The sequence below is a fragment of the Rhinoderma darwinii genome (assembly GCF_050947455.1).
Source record: "Rhinoderma darwinii isolate aRhiDar2 chromosome 12 unlocalized genomic scaffold, aRhiDar2.hap1 SUPER_12_unloc_4, whole genome shotgun sequence".
Lineage (NCBI taxonomy): Eukaryota > Metazoa > Chordata > Amphibia > Anura > Rhinodermatidae > Rhinoderma > Rhinoderma darwinii.
The window spans coordinates 223,189-244,569 of NW_027461875.1; the positions used below are offsets into that span (position 1 = coordinate 223,189).

Consider the following 21,381-nt stretch of genomic DNA (forward strand, 5'->3'; position numbering starts at 1 on the left):
AGTCTAAAAATATGATAAACCCCTTGAAGGAAACCTTGTGGGGTCTACTTGTGTGAATGAAGTCATTTATGGGGTGATTCTAATGTTTCAGCAGCATTAGGCCCCCCAGAAAACAGTATGCGGCTATAAAGTCAAGTGCAGAATTCCTGGACCAAAAAGCCTCCTTTTATGCCAAGCCCTGGCACATGCCCGCACAGTGAATAAGGCACACATATTTGGTATCCCCATGCACAGGAGAAGTGGCAGAATGTGAAAGGAGATTAATTTTGTCTGTGGTTCATTTTGTGTGGGAAAAAGCTATCATAAACTGACGCAATTGCTAAATTCTTGCATTTTTTTCCAATTTTGCCCACTTTAGAGAAAGAAATAAAAATGATATATACTGACAAATGCCACTAAAACAAAGCCCTATCTGTCCTTTAAGAAGAGTGTAAAATTCAAAGATGAACTTTATTCACCTGCAGAGTTATAGTCATCTAAAGAAGCGCAAAGCAAAATTGTCAAATTTGCTCTGGTCATTTAGCTGTAAAACAGCCTAGTCCTTAACCGGTTAAAGGTCTGTGTCCATACATACTGACAGTTTCCAATCATCGCTGACGAAATGCCTTCGTCCGGGGGTGGCGTCTCTCCAGTGGGACCCTCCATTTACATGCACAGCATTCAATCAGGCATGATAGGGGCGTTACTCATCCAGGCAATGTGTTAGCTCGTACTGGCGTCATGCGCCAGGTCTAAAGATGGCCGACGGCACACTCCTGGCCACGCGTCATCCAGGCGGGCGGGGGATCGACGACGTCTGACGTCGCGAAGCCCCGCCCACTGGGATATAGACGCACGAGCAACGAGATAGCCCAGTCACTCCCCCTGGCGTAAGCGCACAGCTGTACATGCCTGGATATATAGGTGGGTATGGATACAGATTAGCCTGACTGGACGATGTCGCAACAAAAGACATAGTATTGATTTATACATTGGATGAAGTACCAAACTGACAGTATGGCGATGGCGTTATGAACTATAATTCTATCATCGGTCATGGTTATATGTCAAGCACATCATTGAGAAATAAATGCATAAAAATAAATAGAGTGAAAATATATATATATTATGTATGATGGTGATATGAAATAAAGTGACCCGAAATTGGTAAAACATTATATGTTGTATGTTTTTATGTGTGATAAAAAAGTGAGTAGAACCTATGTATAAAATTGGTTATGTGAATTCATATAGTATAAGTGTACACAAAACTATGTATATACAAAAAAATATAACTATATATCATGAAAAATAAAAAATATATATATATTAAGTGACATGTATAGATATGCATATTTAGACATATAAATAAATATGCAAGTGCAAAAACGAATAAAAATATAAATAGAAGAGAAATGACATTAGTGAAGAAAAAAGTATACGTACATGGTACAGAAACATATTCCAAACATGACTGTGTGTGTGACTAAAAGGTGAAAAGCGTGTAACCAATGTGGAAACAAAGAATAATAGAAATATATACAACAGATGCATAAAATATACGCATGTATAAGCTATATATAATAAAAATGGTCATAAAATACATTTAGTGCATTTAATAAAATAAATGTATATTTCTATGCAATCATATAACCAAAATGGATCAATATGCATATTATTGTTATATGAGTCATTATTCGCTATATTAGCCACATGTCTTCATATAAATATTCCTACTTCCGAGGTCACCCAATAAAGTAGCGACACAACTATCTGTAGAGAAACTGAAAAATGGAGGGCAAATTAATAACAATACAAATTAAAATAAAATATATACAACGTACATTTATGTTATAAAGAGTGACCCACTGGAGGTCAATGGTCAGAGAAATGGAGCAAAATTCACATTTTCATTTAGTCCAAGTGGACGCAGAGTCCCCAGAGTCCAGATCCACTTTGATTCACACTGAGCCAGTTTTTTTTTATATATCACCTTTACGAATATTTGGTTCGATGCAATCAATGCCCCTAACTTTCAATTTCGTCGGGTCACATGCATGGTGTGTCTTAAAGTGTGTCTACAGCTTTTAAAGTTTCTAATGTTTCAATGGCCCCCGCTCCCATGATGTCTCTTACATGTTCTCTAACCCGGATCTTAAATTCTCTGGATGTGAGACCAATATATATTTTGGGGTATGGGCATGTAGCATAGTAAACTACTGCTTTTGTTGAACACGAAATTGAATGCGTAATGGTAAAGGTTTTCTTACCTGCTGAATAAGAAAAAGAGGTCGCCCTCTCAATGTTGGGGCACGCAACACAACTTCCACATGCTCTACAGCCCCATTTTGGGTACCAAATGGGAACTTCAAGTCATTACGTTGATAGTAGCTCTTGACAAGATAGTCTTTGAGGTTTTGTGATCGTCTCGCAGAGATACTTGGGTACTTGGTGATATCTTTTTCTATTGTGGGGTCTGTGAGTAAAATGGGCCAAAATTGTTTAATTATTCCCTTCATTTGAAACCAGCGTGATTGGTAGTTTGTTGTAAATCTTACCTGTACTTCAGACTGGCTTTTCGGTTTAGGGAATAAAAGATTCTCTCTCGGAGTACTTTTGGCACGATAGTACGCTTTTTTGATCGATCTTTTGCTATATCCGCGGGCCAGAAAACGATTAGTGAGGTCATAGGCTTGTTTTTCAAAGACCTCTATAGAGAAACAAATCCTTCTGATCCTGAAGAATTGGCCTGTTGGTACTGCCCATATAGTCTGTTTGGGGTGAGAAGAAGAAGCATGAAGAAAAGAGTTTACCGCAGTGGTTTTACGGAATACATCAGTTTGGAGGAAACCATTAGAGTCCCGTAATAGTTTAATGTCCAAAAATTCTGCTTGATGTTTATTAGAATGATAGGTTAACTTGATATTGAAGTCATTTTTGTTCAAGTCATGTATAAAAGTGGCAAGTGATGCCGGCGTATCTTTCCAGATGAGCAGGATGTCATCAATGTATCGGGACAAAAAAATATGACCTGGTCCATTGAGACACCCTGCCCACCCTGGAAAAGATCCCTCTCCCACAGCCCGAGGAACAAATTGGCATATGAGGGTGCACAGGCCGCCCCCATTGCCGTTCCCTGGAGCTGTAGGTAGAAAGACCAGTTAAAAATGAAAAAGTTGTGAATAAGGGCGAATTCAAGTAAGGTAAGTATAAACTTAGAGAAATTAGTTTCCATGTTTCCTGTGTTGAGAAAGAATTCAGCTGCTTTGAGTCCGTCAGCATGACGTATACTGGTGTATAGCGACTCAACGTCGCAAGTGACTGACAACATATCATCCTCTATATTGATTCCGTCAACCCTTTGCAGAAGATCTGCTGTGTCTCGTACGTATGATGGTAAGCACTCGACAAATCCCTTTAAATTATAGTCAATAAAGTTACAGTTTTTTTCTGTCATATTACCCCTACCTGATATGATGGGCCTTCCTGGAGGAATCTTAGAGTCTTTATGGACTTTAGGTAGTAAGTAGAGGGTTTGGATTGTCGGTTCAACTGGTGTAAGTGCTTTGTAAAGCTCCTTTGTGATGGTGTTGTCAAATAGGGCTTTATTCAATATTTTTAGAGTAAATACAGATAGACCTACAAAATTATTATAATCCCCAGACCTCCCTAAACAAAAACAGACCCCTAAATAATTACAGACCCCAGATCAGACCCCTAAAGAAATGCAGACCCCAGACCAGACCCCTAAATAAATACAGACCCCAGACCAGACCGCTAAATAAATGCAGACCCCAGACCAGACCCCTAAATAAATGCAGACCCCAGACCAGACCCCTAAATAAATACAGACCAAAGACTAGACCCCTAAATGAATACAGACCCCAGACCAGACCCCTAAATAAATACAGACCCCAGACTACACCCCTATATAAATACTGACCCAAGAATATGCCCCTAAATCAATGCAGACCGCAGAACAGACCCCTAAACAAATACAGACCCCAGACTGGACCCCTAAATAAATGCAGACCCCTGACTAGACCTCTAAATAAATGCAGACCCCAGACTAGACCCCTAAATAAATACAGACCCCAGACCAGACTCCTAAATAAATACAGACCCCAGACTAGACCCCTAAATAAATGCAGACCCCAGACTAGACACCTAAATCAATGGAGACCCCAGACCAGACACCTAAATCAATGTAGACCACAGACCAGACCACTAAATAATTACAGACCCCAGACCATATCCCTAAATGAATTCAGACTACAGACCTAACCCCTAAATAAATACAGACCCCAGACTAGACCTCTAAATAAATGCAGACCCCTAAATAAATACAGACCCCAGACCCCTAACAAAATACAGACCCCAGACCAGACCCCTAAATAAATACAGACCCCAGACTAGACCCCTTAATAAATACAGACCCCTAAATATAAACCCAGATTCTATATTTGTTTGGAGTCTTACTGGTGTTTCCGTTTATAATGTGGGGGTACATGTAAGCGGGGCGGAGTATATAAGGGGCATAGTCAGGGGGTATAATAATGGGGTAAAAAAAATAATAAATAATCCATAGATGTGTGTTACGCTGTGACACAATCCTTTCTGCACAGGCCGGTGTCGCACTGATAAATGGCGTCCTTTCTTATCCCCCGTTTGGTCCACACTCCGCACCTTTGCAGTTTGGGGAGTTTTGCTGTGAAGTGTTGTCCTGGTATAATACGGGCACCCTCGCTTCCAGCAGATATGTTTGGGCTCTCCCCTTCCTGGTTCCCTAATTTTAGAACCTTAATAATTCGCCACTTGAAACAGAAGAAATGTTCCCCTCGGGCACAACTGCATATTTTTTTATTTCCTGGCTTATTGGAGTCATAACTAATTTTATTTTTCATAGACGTAGTGGTATGAGGGCTGGTTTGTTGCGGGACGAGCTGTAGCGATTATTGGTACCATTTTGGGGTACATGCGACTTTTTGATCACCTTTTATCCTATTTTTTGGGAGGCCAGGTAAACAAAAAAACGCAATTCTGGCACAGATTTTTTAGTTTTTTTCATACAGTGTTCACCACGCGTTATAAACTACATGTTACCTTTATTCTGCGGGTCAGTACGATTCCGGCAATACCTAATTTATAGAACTTTTTTATGTTTTACAACTTTTTGCACAATAAAATTACTTTTGTAAAAAGAATGTATTTTTTCTGTCGCCAAGTTGTGAGAACCATAACGTTTTAATATTTTTGTCGCCGGAGCTGTACGAGGGCTTGTTTTTTGCGGGACGAGCTATAGTTTTTATAGGTACTATTTTTGGATACGGGCGAATTTTTGATCACTTTTTTATTCCAATATTTGTAGGGCAAAGTGACCAAAAAACAGAAACTCTGGTATAGTTTTTTACGGGTTTTTTTTTACGCTGTTCACCGCGTGCAATAAATAATATAATATTTTGATACCTCAGGTCGTTAGGGTCGCGGCGATGCCAAATACATATGGTTTATTATTTTTTTTCAATAATAAAGGACTTGATAAGAGAAAAAGGGCAATTGTGTTTTATTTTATTACTTGAAACTTTTATTGTTTTCAAACTTTTATTTTTTTCACTTTCTTTTACACTTTTTCATACTTTCTTTTACACTTTTTTTCAAGTCTCACTAGGGGACTTGAAGTTCCAACTGTCTGATGTTTTTTTTCTAATACATTGAACTACCTACGTAGTGCAATGTATTAGATCTGTCAGTTATTCACTGACAGCAAGCCAATTAGGCTTCCCCTTCTGGCGGGGCCTAATCGGCTTCCGTAATTGCAGAGCAGGAGGCCACTGTGTCTCCTGTTGCCATAGCAGCAGTCGCCAGTCCTGATTGCCTGTCAGAGCTGGTGATCTGCTAGTAACCACTACGATGCAGCAATCGCTTTCGATTGCTGCATCGAAGGGGTTAATGGCAGGGATCGGAGCTAGCTCCGGTTCCTGCCATTACAGGTGGATGTCCGCTGTAACATACAGCTGACTTCCACCACTGATGACGACGGATCAGCTCCTGAGCCGGCGCCATCTTGCCGGTGGCTACGGAAGCCAATCAGGCTCCGACGCCGGGCGGATCTTGACCGGCTTCCGTGCTAGGCAGACCGTAAGGCCAGTATTAGGCCTCCGGATGCCATTGCAGCCACCGGAACCCCGGCAATTTCATTGCTGGGGTTCCGATGAGCTGCAAACACCTTAAGTGCAGCACTCGCGTTTGAGCGCTGCACTTAAGGGGTTAATGGCGGGGATCAAAGCTAATTTCAGTCCCCGCCATTACAGCCGGATGTCAGCTGTAAGATACAGCTGAGATCCGGTGATGATGGCACAGACTCAGATTCAGAGACGGTGCCAAACATTTGGCGTATGGATACGGCAATTTGCGGGAAGTCATAGCTTTCCATGGCGTACCCATACGGCAAATGTCGGGAAGGGGTTAATGTAAGGATGTGTACACTTAATTGTGCAGCAACGCTTGTTGTCTCCATTCTATGTCAGTGTGGGAAGTAGATGTCCGGCCTTATGATTTTGTGATATGTGATAGACCCAGAATCCCAATCACCAAACCAAAGAATGCAAAATAAAGACACAAAACATTATAATTGGGTGTTAAATGATCAAAACTTTTATTATATTATATGACCAAACCCAAAATGGCAAACCTCCGACTCACGAAGAGTCACCCTCCAGCACGCAGGAAAGGAAAAACCCCCTGTGGGGGAAACCTCTAGGGAAACCATGGCTGGAGGATTGCCCTTCCTCTGGGCTTAGAAGGTGCCAAAATATCATTTGTAGCAGAATTTGTACGTTTTCTCAGATTTTCAAGGAAAGACAATACAATGAACGAACAACATAAAACACATAAATCGGCTGATCTGGTTGGCTAGGCGGATGTCTCTCTACCTGGGCACCCATTAAAATAAATGGGCGATCCACGGATGAGACGGGTCCTCCAGATGCCTCCTTGTAGCACCTGTCTCTGCTCTGGCTAATAGAGGGGGATCTCCTGCTGGAATCCCCCCTCTATTACAGACAACCCGTATGAAGAGGATGGCATCACTGTGATGAAGAAGTGGTCTGGGGTGAAGGGTTTCCCTGCTAGAACCTCCAAATTACATCAGGTCGGTATTGGTGGGGAAGTCAAGCTCAAGGTCCTCAGTCCCATCCAATATGGCGCTGAATGTGGCAGTAAAACCTTCTAATATGGAATCTTCTTTATGTCATAAACATTTGTATTTATGACATCAGCACCTTCATCATCATTACTACAGGAATTTATTACCACTGCACAACTCATACATTGTGACGTCACCCACAGTGGTCTGAAGTGTTAACCCTTTAATGACTGGCAGTGTACTTACCACAGAGGCCATAAAGCTGAATAGAACATATCAGCGTCCATAAAGGAAAAGGGATAATGCAGGGAGCATCTCCGCACAAGAACTATCCATGACAAAGGGTTGTCCAGGATAAGATAACTTGTCTGCTTTCTCCAAAAACCAGCACCACACCTGTCCATAGGTTGTGTGTGGTACTACAGCTCATTACCATTCACTTCAATGGAGCAAACCTGCAATACCAGATACAACCTGTGGATAGGTGTGGTGCTGTTTTTGGAAGAAAGCAGACATATTTTTCTAATCGTGCACAGCTCCTGTTAGAAATAGTTCAAAAAAAGTGGGGGGAGAAGGAGAAGAAGGGGAGAGGGAAAGAAGAAATTAAAAAAAGGGAAAAAGGGGAACTCTGAGGTAAAAGAAATCAAACTAGACTGAAAGGAGTCTGCTGGAGGTGCCAGATGGAAAGACAGATTTCTGCCATGGGGACCAGATTAGTTGAAATGTATCTTGAAGGGGGGCTTCAGAGAGTGGGTTTTAACCCCTTCCCGCCCTATGAAGTGCTGTTGCATTGAAAAACTATGCAGTTCATCTTCGAATGCAGCGTCACAAAAACAAATTATTTTGTAAAAAATAAAACTATATAAATTTGGTATCGCCATAATCGTAGTGACCCGCAGAATCAAGTTATCATGCAATTCATGCCGCCCGATGAACACTGTAAAATCAAAACAGAAATGGCGGAATTACAGGTTTTTTTTCAATTCACCCCACAAAATGTAGGTTTTTAAAAAAAAAAAATTAATACATTATATGGTACATTAGTCCGCAGGGTAAATTCCACATAAACAGCGCCATTCATCGGTTAACTGTTTAAATGATACCAGCTCAAGTGACCTTTATCGAGAAACACCATAAGAAATGTTTTCACAATTAACCTTCTAATTGGGCCTAGCATGTGTGGTACTGTCTGCTAAGCCGTTGTATCTAAGCATATTATATGTGATACTGTCTGCTGAGCCGCTGTCTCCTATCAAGTAGCAGAGCTATCAGGTGTCATAGTGTAATGAAACGGGGTAGGGAGACAGACAGGTGAGCCCTAATCTACCCGAAACTCAGTCCCTGCCTACTTGCACGGCCCGTCCTAAGTGACGGCGTACAACTGGGCGATGGTCGATACGCTCAATAAGTGCAAGACAGACAACACAAGACAAGGGCACACAGAAGATAAAGGGGGAGGTAGGGGCAGTTGCCCACGGCAACACCGTGCGCAACAGGCAGTGGTGAACGAGCCGAGACAAACCAGGAGAGTACGAAGTAGCAAATCAGAGCAGGAGAATAGTCAGTCAAGCCAGGGTCAATAAGTAACAGCGGTCAATAAGGTAAGTAGCAAGAATCGCAGAGCCAGGAAACCAGACAATCACAGGCAAGGAACATGCTGCAAGTGAGGGTAAAAATAGACCAAGGGCAGGAGCTAGAACCGTCAGGCCAGGCTTTGATAGGTTCTCCCTCTCCTCAGCCTGCCAGCCTGAGTGGTAACAGATCGCGTCACTCGAGCAGACCTTGGAGCTGATGAAGGCTGATTAACCCCGGGCGTCGACACAGAACCTGTGTCTGGCAAACCCTTTACAGTACCCCCCTTTTTATGAGGGGCCACTGGACCCTTCCTAGGTGGGCCTGGCTTGTTGGGGAACCGAAATTGGAACTTGCTGAGCAATATACCGGCGTGAACATCCCGGGCGGGTACCCAAGTCCTCTCCTCAGCCCCGTATCCTCTCCAATGGACCAGGTACTGGAGGGAGCCTTGGACCATCCTGCTGTCCACAATCTTGGCTACCTCGAATTCTACCCCATCCGGAGTGAGAACAGGAACCGGAGGTTTCCTCGATGTAGCCAAGGACGGGGAGCAGCTTTTCAAGAGGGAGGCAAGGAAAACGTTGTGTATCTGAAAAGACGGGGGTAACTCCAGCCGGAAGGTGACAGGGTTGAGGACCTCAATAATTTTGTATGGCCCTATATACCAGGGAGCAAACTTCTTGGACGGAACTTTAAGGCGCAAATTTTTAGAAGACAGCCACACCAGATCCCCGACCACAAGCAGAGGGTTAGTTGAACGTCTTTTATCTGCCTGAGTCTTTTTGATGATCTGGGACGCCTCAAGGTTCTTCTGAACCTAGGCCCAGACTGTGCACAGTTCCCGATGAACGACATCTACCTCGGTATTGTTGGAACCACCAGGTGAAACGGAGGAGAACCGTGGATTAAGCCCAAAATTACAGAAGAAGGGGGAAACCCCCGACGAGCTACTGACCCGGTTATTAAGGGAAAATTCGGCGAGGGGAATGAAGGAGACCCAATAATCTTGAAAGTTTGAGATAAAACAACTTTAGTATAGTTCCACAGACTGATTAGTCCTCTCAGTTTGGCCATTAGTTTCAGGATGGAAGGCCGAGGAAAAGGACAGATCAATCTCCAGCTTCTTACAGAAAGCTCTCCAAAACAATGAAACAAATTGTACCCCTCTGTCAGAAACAATATTGACCGGAACCCCATGACGCAGGATGTGTTTGACAAACAAGGTAGCTAACGTCTTGGCATTGGGTAGTTTCTTGAGGGGTGCAAAGTGGCACATCTTACTGAAGCGGTCTCCTACAACCCACACCACCGACGTGCCTTGGGACGGAGGCAGATCGGTGATAAAATCCATGGAGATATGGGTCCAAGTCTCTGGGGAATGGGCAAAGAACTTAGTAAACCCGCAGGTCGGGACCTGGGAGTCTTGGACCTAGTACAAATTTCACAAGCGGCGACGTAGGCCTTAACGTCTTTAAGCAACCCAGGCCACCAATAGGTTCTAGAAATGAGGTGCTTGGTACCCAGGATGCCTGGATGGCCAGATAGTGCGGAGTCGTGGTTCTCCCTGAGCAACCTTAGCCGGAATTGCAGGGGAACAAATAGCTTGTTCTCAGGAAGGTTCTCGGGAGCAGAAGCTTGATCAGCCGCAATTTCGGAGACTAAGTCTGAATCCACAGAGGATATGATTATACCTGGGGGCAAAATACAAGCGGAATCCTCCTCAAGAGAGGGGCTGGCCATGAAACTACGCGACAGAGCATCAGCTTTAACATTTTTTGTCTAACTCCAAGGACTTCCCAGCTACAGCGAACAGGCCTTGACCCCCTCAAGCCTGAGAGTCCCGCCACAACAAAATAGCCCTCCCAATGCCATCCTGCAAGCCCAAGCACCACAAATCCATTCCCACATCCATTCCCACATCATTCAGGTGAACACCATCTGCACTCCAATACGCTCCAACTCCAGCTTCCAAGTCCCAGTGCACATATGCCGCCATTCCGCGCAACAAATGCAGACACCGCCCTGTTAACTTTTATCCAGGCTTTGTTGATCCGCTCCACCGACCGTGCCAAACGCCAGGATTTTCTAGGCACAATATCCGACCACACCGTCATCAAGTTCGGGTACAACGACCACAGATGCAACAGATCGTGTTTTATGTCCCGAACCAACTCACGGAACGGGCGGGCCCAAGATCGTTGCGCACAAGAAATCATCTAAATAATGAATGATCGAATCCACCCCCGCCACAGATTTGACCACCCATTCCAAAAATGAGCTAAACACCTCAAAGTACGCACAAGAAATGGAACAACCCAAGGGGAGACACTGATCCACATAAAAACCGCCCCCCCCCCAAAAAACACCCCAGTAAACGCTGACTATCCGCATGCACCGGCAACAGCCGAAAAGCCGCCTCGACATCCGTCTTGAACATTAACGCCCCCTACCATGGAAACGCACCCACTGCACCGCCGCGTCGAATGACATATACAAGACCGAGCAAAGATCCCGATCTATCCCGTCATTAACCGACAAGCCCTTAGGATAAGACAAATAGTGAATCAAACGGTATTTGTTCGCCTCCTTCTTCGGGACAACCCCCAGCGGGGAGACGACCAAACCCGGGATGGGGAGAGAACTCAAGGGCCCCGCCATGCGCCCCAAATCCACCTCTTTTGCCAATTTCTCCCTAACCACGTCAGGATGCTGGTAAGCTGACTTCAGATTTTTTATGGAAAAGGGGACCCTGTGAGGAGGGGAGGGGATACAAAAACCCACATTAAAACCATCAAACCACAACTGCGCACTGGCCCTGTCCGGATAACTATTTAGAAACCTGACTATCCTTTCCAGCTTCACTGGCGTTACCCCCATGACTGGCGTTAAAACCCCCACCCCCACCTCATTTTCCCTTGTGCAAGCATTTGGATGCCCCGTGGGACGCCCCATTGCATTGAGCACAAAGGTGCTTGAACTTGCAACCTGCACCGAATTTACACTGCCCCTCATTGTATTGCCAGCACAGCTCGAGCTTTGCGTTGCCCCCTGAGCTGGATTGACCAGATTGGCCTGCTGCCCCCCCCCCCCCGCTCCCGGGAAAGGATTGGCCCGTAACCAGAGGGCAATATCCTCGTGGTCCCACCTAATATTGGGCCGAACCGCCTTCCGTTGTCTAAACTGCTTGTCATAACGTAGCCAAGCTACCCCCCCATATACCCTATGTGCTTCCCCGATGGCATCCATATAGCAAAACAGGGGGGAGCAATATTCCGGAGCCTTTTCACCAATAACACTGGCCAAAATGGCGAACTCTTGCAACCAGTTAACAAATGTCTTAGGGATAAGGAGGTAACAACGCTTTTCCTCCTCCTCCTTCTTACTCTCATCTCGCTTCCCCTTCTCCAGATTAAATTTTTCCAGGGGCAACAATGAAAAAATTTCCACGTACTCGTCCTTCCAAATTTTTTCCCAAACTTCCTGCTTCAAGTGTGCCCCCAAAGGTCCTTCAAAACACACATAAACCTCCACCCTGGCTTTATCGTCCAACCGAACACCATCAACCGCCGCCGCCGAGTCGGTCTGAACAGACACCGCCACCGATTCCGTATTTGCTCCTACACTCGCAGCGACCGCCGCCGGGGCATTAAACCCTACCCTACCAGCCCCCACCCATGCCGCCACAGGAGACCGCGAAGGGGGCTCGGTGACCCCCGTCCCGTCGAGCCGGCCTAACAATTCCTTGACGCAACCAACCAACTCTCGCAGACTTTCCCCCCCACCCCCAACATTCCCAAACCCAGACCCCACATCACATAACCGCTCCTCAACCGCGGAACCCTCCCCCGAAACAGGAGACATAAGTATAGCAGGAAAAGGTAAAGATGGTGAAAACGACTCACCGAGCTGCACAGGTGCTGTGGACCCATCAGCTGGACCGTCCTGTCCACGAAGCTCCCCATCCTCAAGGTCTTCGGCAGATCTGGTCCCAGTTCCATGGCAGAACGCACAGGCGTGCTCAACGGCCGGAACCGAGGTGGGTGAGGGGCGGGCTCCCAAGCTCTCTCTCTGGTAGTCGACCGACACCAGAGGGCCGGCAGCTCGCTGCCCGGAAGTCACCCTCGAAACAGACGACCTAGGCCTGCGGCCCAATGCAGGTCCCTTGCTTCCACCGGATCGCCGTGGGGCTCCACACCCAGCCGGCACATCACCAGGGGCAGCCGTCCGAACCATGGAACCCGGCGTAGAACTGGCGAGTGGAGGGGTGATCGGAAGTAGAGGCTGCACCCACCCCACTTCCGCTGGACTCCACTGCGAAGTGGGATTCCTTCCGACCCTGGCACCGGCTGCAGTATCTGTGCTGCCAGACGCCCCAGCCGGAGGTTCCCTCACAGGGCTCCCTCTGTGGCGCCGAGTTCGACAAGCCACATCGAGGCTCAGCCTTTCTGGAGGACGCGAGCGCCGGACCCGGCGCGAGGGAGAGACAGCCGAAGGTACCGGAGCGTTGGCCACCGCTGCAGCTTGTTCCTCCAACCAGGCGGGGCCGAATGCAGCAGCCGCCGCCCGCATCTGCTCAATGAAGTGCTGCGCTGAAATGAGGTAAGGTGGCCGCCGGATGGGAGATGCGTGGATGGATGTCTTACTCCGTGCGCTGCTCCCGACCAAAAGACCGGGAAGTCAGCGCACTTCCGGCTAACCCTCACCGGATCCCCTCCCTCTCCTAGACCATCCCCCTCCACTAACTCTCCCCTTTGGCTGTGACACGATCCTCCCTCCTATCCCCGTCATGTCTGGCCTACCCTCCATTGTGGCAGAGACCGTCCGGCCTGTGCTTTCTATGGTTTTGTGCTTGGGATTTTGGGTCTATCACATATCACAAAATCATAAGGCCGGACATCTACTTCCCACACTGACATAGAATGGAGACAACAAGCGTTGCTGCACACATCGATTACATTAAGATATTGTATTACGGTCTGTAGCCTTTGGGGGAATATATTAACCTTTCTACAACAGTTTACTAGCGTAGAAAATCCACAAAATGCGCAAATGTCAAAATTTTTGGGGGCAACAAATGGGCAGGGCTTAGCAGAAATGGCCAACAATTTTACTATAATTTACGCCAGTAACTGATGTAAATTATAGCAGAAATCTATATGTATAGTGCGGCCCAGATTTATCTCTGGGGGGCGTAACAAGGCAAAGGTCCGTGCCAGACCCATACCTCCCCACCAATCAGACTGTATGCCCCCCCAATCAGACAATAAAATACATTTTAAAAATGTACTTACCTCACCACTCCGTTTCTCCCTCCCGGATTCCCTCAGACTCTTACAGCAGGCCGCAGCATGTAGAAAGTACTGATGACAGGCCGCGTTGCAGCTAAAAGATGCGACACATTTATTAAGAGTAGTTCGCCTGTTAATAAATGTGTTGCATCTTACTCCAGCAAACTGTTTAATAGGACTGGTGTATGAAACGCCAGTATTAAAGGGAATGTGTCGCTAGAATTGTTTTTAGGGGACTGAGTGGCACTGAGTGGCGGGTAGATTAGGGCTCACCTGTCTGTCTCCCTACCCCGTCATTACATAATCACAGGCCCATATACCTTTTCTAAACTGGTCCCTGACACAACTATGGACCCTCTTGAGACCCTGGCTCAGCAAATGCAGGGCCTCTCCCTACAGGTCCAAGCCCTGGCTCAGAGGGGCAACCAGCGTGATGCTACCCTGGTAGTGCCCTACCTCACTTTTTTCTCCTTTCGGGAGAGTTGTAGGCTCTATTTCCGTCTAAGGCCCCACTCCTCAGGTTCTGAGAGCCAGCAAGTGGGTATAATTATGTCCCGGCTCCAGGACGGGCCCCAAGAATGGGCCTTCTCCTTGGCTCCTGACGCCCCTGAACTTTCCTCTGTTGATCTTTTTTTTTCTGCTCTCGGGCTCATCTATGACGAGACTGACAAGACTGCTTTTGCCGAGAGTCAGCTGGTGACCTTACGTCAGGGTAAGACACCCATTGAGGAGTACTGTTCTGACTTTAGAAAGTGGTGTGTAGCTTCTCGGTGGAATGACCCTGCCTTGAGGTGCCAGTTTAGATTGGGTCTGTCGAACGCCCTCAAAGACCTGTTAGTTAGCTATCCCTCTTCTGACTCCCTAGATCAGGTTATGGCTTTAGCGGTATGTCTTGACCGACGTCTCAGGGAACGACGACTTGAACGTTTTTGTGCTTTCTCCTCTGCCTCCCCCATGATGGCTCCCGAGGTTCCGTTGCTTCGTTCTTCCACGGAAAACTCGGATGAACCAATGCAACTCGGGGCCTCCGTGTCTCCCCAACAACGTAGAGAGCTCCGCAGGAAGAATGGTCTCTGCTTCTACTGTAGGGATGACAAGCATCAAGTGAACAACTGTCCTAGGCGTAAGAATAAGCAGCCGGAAGAACTTCCGCGCCTAAGTGACCATCGGGGAGGTCACTTGGGCGCACAGGTATTTCCCGTAAATATGAAACCTTAAAAGATCTTGCTTCCCTTTCAGGTCTCTTTTGAGGGTAGGTCTGCTACCGGCAGTGCCATCGTGGATTTAGCGTCTTCTGATATTATGTCTGTGGAATTTGCTATGTTTCTAGCTATGCCATTGATTGATTTGCCTAAACCTGTCCCGGTAGTGGGTATCGACTCCACTATAACCAGCCCGATACAACACAGCAGCAGCAGCCATGCATTACAAGGGTGGGAAGGTCCACTGTTTTTGGCCCTTCCCAGCCTCATAATACCAGCCTACGGCCGCCCCAGTGCCCGACCATCACAACAGATGGTCGGGTACTGGATTGTACCAAGCTCTTCCCGGCACCCCTGTAATAACGGGTGTTTTTACGGTCGTGTGCATGAGGCCCCGTAATGACGGGTGGCTACATGTGTGCACCCGTCATTACGGCAGCGTTGCTAGGCGACGTCAGTAAATAGTCACTCTTCAGGGTGCTGAAAGAGTTAACTGATCGGCAGTAACTGTTTCAGCACCCTGGACAGTGACTACCGATCACAGTACCTGTTCATACTTACCGGGAACTCCCTGCTTCCTCCAGTCCGGTCTCCTGGCCGTTGCCTTGGTGACGCGTCCCTCTCGACATCCGGCCCGACATTCCTTGATGACGATGCAGCCCATGTGAGCGCTGCAGCCAATCACAGGCTGCAGAGGCCTCTGCAGCCAATCACAGGCTGAAGAGGCCTCTGCAGCCAATCATAGGCTGCCGCGTCAGAAAAGAAGGTCGGACTGGAGGAAGAAGAGGGACTCGTCACCAAGACAACGACCGGGTACGTATGAAATGCTTTTTATTTTATTTTTAATCAGCAGCCTCTTTTCTCTATCAGTGATTGATAGAGATAAGTGGCTGCCGATTTGTATAATATTTTTGACCGGGTTCGGTCAAAACGCATTCGCTGCGAACCGAACTTTTCCGGAAGTTCGGACCGAAACCGAGTTCGGTTGTCCCGGTTCGCTCATCTCTACAAATTTATATAGTTTTATTTTTTACAAAATAATTTGTTTTTGTGACGCTGCATTCGAAGATGAACTGCATAGTTTTTCAATGCAACAGCACTTCATAGGGCGGGAAGGGGTTAAAACCCACTCTCTGAAGCCCCCCTTCAAGATACATTTCAACTAATCTGGTCCCCATGGCAGAAATCTGTCTTTCCATCTGGCACCTCCGGCAGACTCCTTTCAGTCTAGTTTGGTTTCTTTTACCTCAGAGTTCCTCTTTTTCCCTTTTTTTAATTTCTTCTTTCCCTCTCCCCTTCTTCTCCTTCTCCCCCCACTTTTTTTGAACTATTTCTAACAGGAGCTGTGCAGGATTAGAAAAATATGTCTGCTTTCTTCCAAATACAGCACCACACCTATCCACAGGTTGTATCTGGTATTGCAGGTTAGCTCCATTGAAGTGAATGGTAATGAGCTGTAGTACCACACACAACCTATGGACAGGTGTGGTGCTGGTTTTTGGAGAAAGCAGACAAGTTCTCTCATCCTGGACAACCCTTTGTCATGGATAGTTCTTGTGCGGAGATGCTCCCTGCATTATCCCTTTTCCTTTATGGCCGCTGATATGTTCTATTCAGCTTTATGGCCTCTGTGGTAAGTACACTGCCAGTCAGTAAAGGGTTAACACTTCAGACCACTGTGGGTGACGTCACAATGTATGAGTTGTGCAGTGGTAATAAACTCCTGTAGTAATGATGATGAAGGTGCTGATGTCATAAATACAAATGTTTATGACATAAAGAAGATTCCATATTAGAAGGTTTTACTGCCACATTCAGCGCCATATTGGATGGGACTGAGGACCTTGAGCTTGACTTCCCCACCAATACCGACCTGATGTAATTTGGAGGTTCTAGCAGGGAAACCCTTCACCCCAGACCACTTCTTCATCACAGTGATGCCATCCTCTTCATACGGGTTGTCTGTAATAGAGGGGGGTTTCCAGCAGGAGATCCCCCTCTATTAGCCGGAGCGGAGACAGGTGCTACAAGGAGGCATCTGGAGGACCCGTCTCATCCGTGGATCGCCCATTCATTTTAATGGGTGCCCAGGAAGAGAGACATCCGCCTAGCCAACCAGATCAGCCGATTTATGTGTTTTATGTCGTTCGTTCATTGTATTGTCTTTCCTTGAAAATCTGAGAAAACGTACAAATTCTGTTACAAATGATATTTTGGCCCCTTCTAAGCCCAGAGGAAGGGCAATCCTCCAGCCATGGTTTCCCTAGAGGTTTCCCCCACAGGGGGTTTTTCCTTTCCTGCGTGCTGGAGGGTGACTCTTCGTGAGTCGGAGGTTTGCCATTTTGGGTTTGGTCATATAATATAATAAAAGTTTTGACCATTTAACACCCAATTAGAATGTTTTGTGTCTTTATTTTGCATTCTTTGGTTTGGTGATTGGGATTCTGGGTCTATCACATATCACAAAATCATAAGGCTGGACATCTACTTCCCACACTGACATAGAATGGAGACAACAAGCGTTGCTGCACAATTAAGTGTACACATCCTTACATTAACCCCTTCCCGACATTTGCCGTATGGGTACGCCATGGAAAGCTATGACTTCCCGCAAATTGCCGTATCCAAACGCCAAATGTTTGGCACCGGCTCAAAAGCTGAGTCGGTGCCATCATCGCCGGATCTCAGCTGTATCTTACAGCTGACATCCGGCTGTAATGGCAGGGACTGAAATTAGCTTTGATCCCCGCCAGATCTAATACATTGCACTACGTAGGTAGTGAAATGTATTAGAAAAAAATCATCAGACAGTTGGAACTTCAAGTCCCCTAGTGGAACTTGGAAAAAGTGTAAAAAAAAGTATAAAAAAGGTGTAAAAAAAAAGTAAAAAAAATAACAGTTTGATAACAATAATATTTTCTGCGTCCTATTAATTTCAATTGGAGCTCAGAGGTGGAAACCACTTGTAGAACATCAGCCCCCCACTCACAGTGAAATAACCATCAGTGGTATCCGCCCTGGAAACCACAGGGAATTCCACCTGAAAAACCGCACCAAATTTTAGTGCAGTTTTTCGGGCGGTATATCTCCTGCGGAAAGACCGCAGAAATCATTTTAAAAAAGCTTATACTTACCATAGTCATAGCGACGCGTATTCTGTTCTGAGCGCAGCCTGGCCTCCTGTGATGATGCTGTAGTACATGTGACCGCTGCAGCCTTTGATTGGCTGCAGCAGTCACATGGGATGGTATCATCATCCCCTGAGGCCAGACTGCGCTCAGTACAGAATATGCGTCGCTATGACTATGGCCGGGAGTAAGTATAAGCTTTTGTTTTTTCTCATTATACAATCAGGGCCGGGTCTAGGTTTATGTGAGCTATTTGGTGACACAGACTTAGTAGACCCCTTTGCGGGGGAACTCACGGGGGCAGTAAAATGGTAGAAAACGTCACTTTGTGCCTCCATATAGACGTTAGGACCTACTTATGCCCCCACATAGAAGTTAGGCCCCCAGTTTGTACCCCAAAAAAATTTGTGCCCTCTGTAGATAGTGGTAGTGCCACACAGCCCCCCTCCCTGGTTGTGCCACACAGCCCCCCTCCCTGGTTGTGCCACACAGCCCCCCTCCCTGGTTGTGCCACACAGCCCACCTCCCTGGTTGTGCCACACAGCCCCCTCCCTGGTAGTGCCACACAGCCCCCTCCTCCCTGGTAGTGCCACACAGCCCCCTCCCTGGTAGTGCCACACAGCCCCCCTCCCTGGTTGTGCCACACAACCCCCTCCTCCATGGTAGTGCCACACAACCCCCTCCCTGGTAGTGCCACACAGCGCCCTCCTCCCTGGTAGTGGCACACAACCCCCTCCTCCCTGGTAGTGCCACACAGCCACCCTCCCTGGTGGTACCACACAGCCTCCCGCCCCCCCCCCCCGGTAGGTAGCGATTTTGGTTTCCCTCTAGGAGTGGAATTCCAGCCAGAGTATATGCAGAGCTAAAGAACCCGTTTAGTAACACTGCCTTCTCTTGATCCCCTGTGACCAACTCCCCATTACCACTATTTAGGGGTCCTACATGTTCAGACCTTGGCTTTTTTTCATTTACATACTTGAAGATTTTTTGCAGATTTGATTTACTATCATTGGCCACCTGCCTTTCATTTTGCATTTTTGCTGATTTTATTACCTTTTTACAGATTTTATTAAGCTCTTTATCATTCTAGGCCAAATGGGCAACTATCTTTTAATAGACACTTACCATCTCTCCTTGCTCACTGTTACTGTATAGGGTGTGATTTCTGACCCTGATCTTCCAGGACGACACCATCTCCATTAACCATAACTGGGTGAACGGGTGTAACGTGTCCTTCATGTGGAGCCTCCTGCAGGCCAATCTGAGCGCTGTACAGAGGGAGATCAGTGAGTGGCGGGAGACCATGGACGGCTGGGAGCATCACTGTCAGGTGACATTATTATATATCGTATACATTCTGAGCATGGCCAGTGGGGGCGGGGCCTGTCTCTGGCAGACTAATTGGGGGCGGGGTCTTTTCATTTGATGGAGGACCCAGTTGAGTCGAGGTCTATCCCTGGAGGGCCCAGTGGGGGAGAGACCTGTCCCCGGAGGTCCTAGTGGAGTGTCCCCGGAGGACCTAGCGAAAGACTGCAGCACCGAGCAGGCCGGCCTCCTGGGATTACATCTCATCCCTGGAGACCGCTGTAGCCTGGACTGGCAGAGCGGTGGTCACATGGGATGAAGTGTTCTCCAAGAAGGACGTCGTCATGCAGGCCAGCCTCCTGGGATGACGTTTCATCTATGTGATCGCCGCTACAGCCTGTGATTGGCTGAAGAGGATAATCGCTGGCAGTGGCGGATCCCCAAATGGGCGTTTCAGGCGGTCGGCCGGGGCCCAAGACTTGCAGGGGGCCCATGCACACAAGTGAAACAAAACTCTCCAGGGCTGCTGCTGCCGGCCGCATTCTAGAGATCATCGGTCCCACGTGCTGATGAAGAGGCGGGGGGAATGTGCAGGGGGAGTCAATTGCGGCCAGGGAACAGGGGCACAGCACATCAGCTGTAGAGAGCAGACTGTCAGAGATTGTGATGGGCAGGTGCTGGAGTCTCCCTGACAGTCTGCTCCTCTGTGCTGCTGTACATTGTCCCTCCTGTCTAAACCTCCAGCAGCTGCCTGATAACGGCAAAACTGAAACTAGAGGGTGTAGGACCTGTGGTGACATCACAGTCACATGATTAAGGTCCTGGAGGCTGCCAGAGACAAGCACCGCAGAGGAAGAGACTGTGGTAAGTAAGTGTGTGTGAGTGTGTTAATGTATGTCTATGTAGTGTGTGCTGTGTATATAGTGTCTATAATGTAAGTCTATATAGTGTGTGCTGTGTATATAGTGTCTATAATGTAAGTCTATGTAGTGTGTGCTGTGTATATAGTGTGTGCTGTGTATATAGTGTGTGCTGTGTATATAGTGTCTATAATGTAAGTCTATGTAGTGTGTGCTGTGTATATAGTGTGTGATGTGTATATAGTGTCTATAATGTAAGTCTATGTAGTGTGTGCTGTGTATATAGTGTCTATAATGTAAGTCTATGTAGTGTGTGCTGTGTATATAGTGTCTATAATGTAAGTCTATGTAGTGTGTGCTGTGTATATAGTGTCTATAATGTAAGTCTATGTAGTGTGTGCTGTGTATATAGTGTCTATAATGTAAGTCTATATAGTGTGTGCTGTGTATATAGTGTCTATAATGTAAGTCTATATAGTGTGTGCTGTGTATATAGTGTCTATAATGTAAGTCTATATAGTGTGTGCTGTGTATATAGTGTCTATAATGTAAGTCTATATAGTGTGTGCTGTGTATATAGTGTGTGCTGTGTATATAGTGTCTATAATGTAAGTCTATGTAGTGTGGGCTGTGTATATAGTGTCTATAATGTAAGTCTATGTAGTGTGTGCTGTGTATATAGTGTCTATAATGTAAGTCTATATAGTGTGTGCTGTGTATATAGTGTCTATAATGTAAGTCTATATAGTGTGTGCTGTGTATATAGTGTCTATAATGTAAGTCTATATAGTGTGTGCTGTGTATATAGTGTCTATAATGTAAGTCTATATAGTGTGTGCTGTGTATATAGTGTCTATAATGTAAGTCTATGTAGTGTGTGCTGTGTATATAGTGTCTATA

At 46.6% G+C, this 21,381-nt stretch overlaps 1 protein-coding gene and 1 long non-coding RNA gene across 4 annotated transcripts in view; one reads left to right on the plus strand and one right to left on the minus strand.

Annotated features, from left to right (window-relative positions):
* Positions 1–21,381, plus strand: part of LOC142698164 (protein kinase C delta type-like) — a 336,589-nt gene that overhangs the window by 162,079 nt on the left and 153,129 nt on the right. For 2 of the 3 annotated variants that reach the window (XR_012865714.1, XR_012865715.1), the window contains exon 3: positions 19,472–19,646. The gene's annotated coding sequence lies outside the window, so the exon portion shown is untranslated. Of the gene's footprint in view, positions 1–19,471; positions 19,647–20,389; positions 20,486–21,381 lie in introns of those variants that run through there. The other variant, XM_075847826.1, reaches the window with a different exon arrangement.
* LOC142698167 (uncharacterized) lies at positions 1,651–2,913 on the minus strand. The gene is made up of 3 exons (XR_012865716.1): positions 2,538–2,913; positions 2,250–2,455; positions 1,651–1,763 (listed from the first exon to the last, which is right to left on the minus strand). It is a non-coding gene; the product is annotated as an uncharacterized LOC142698167 (long non-coding RNA).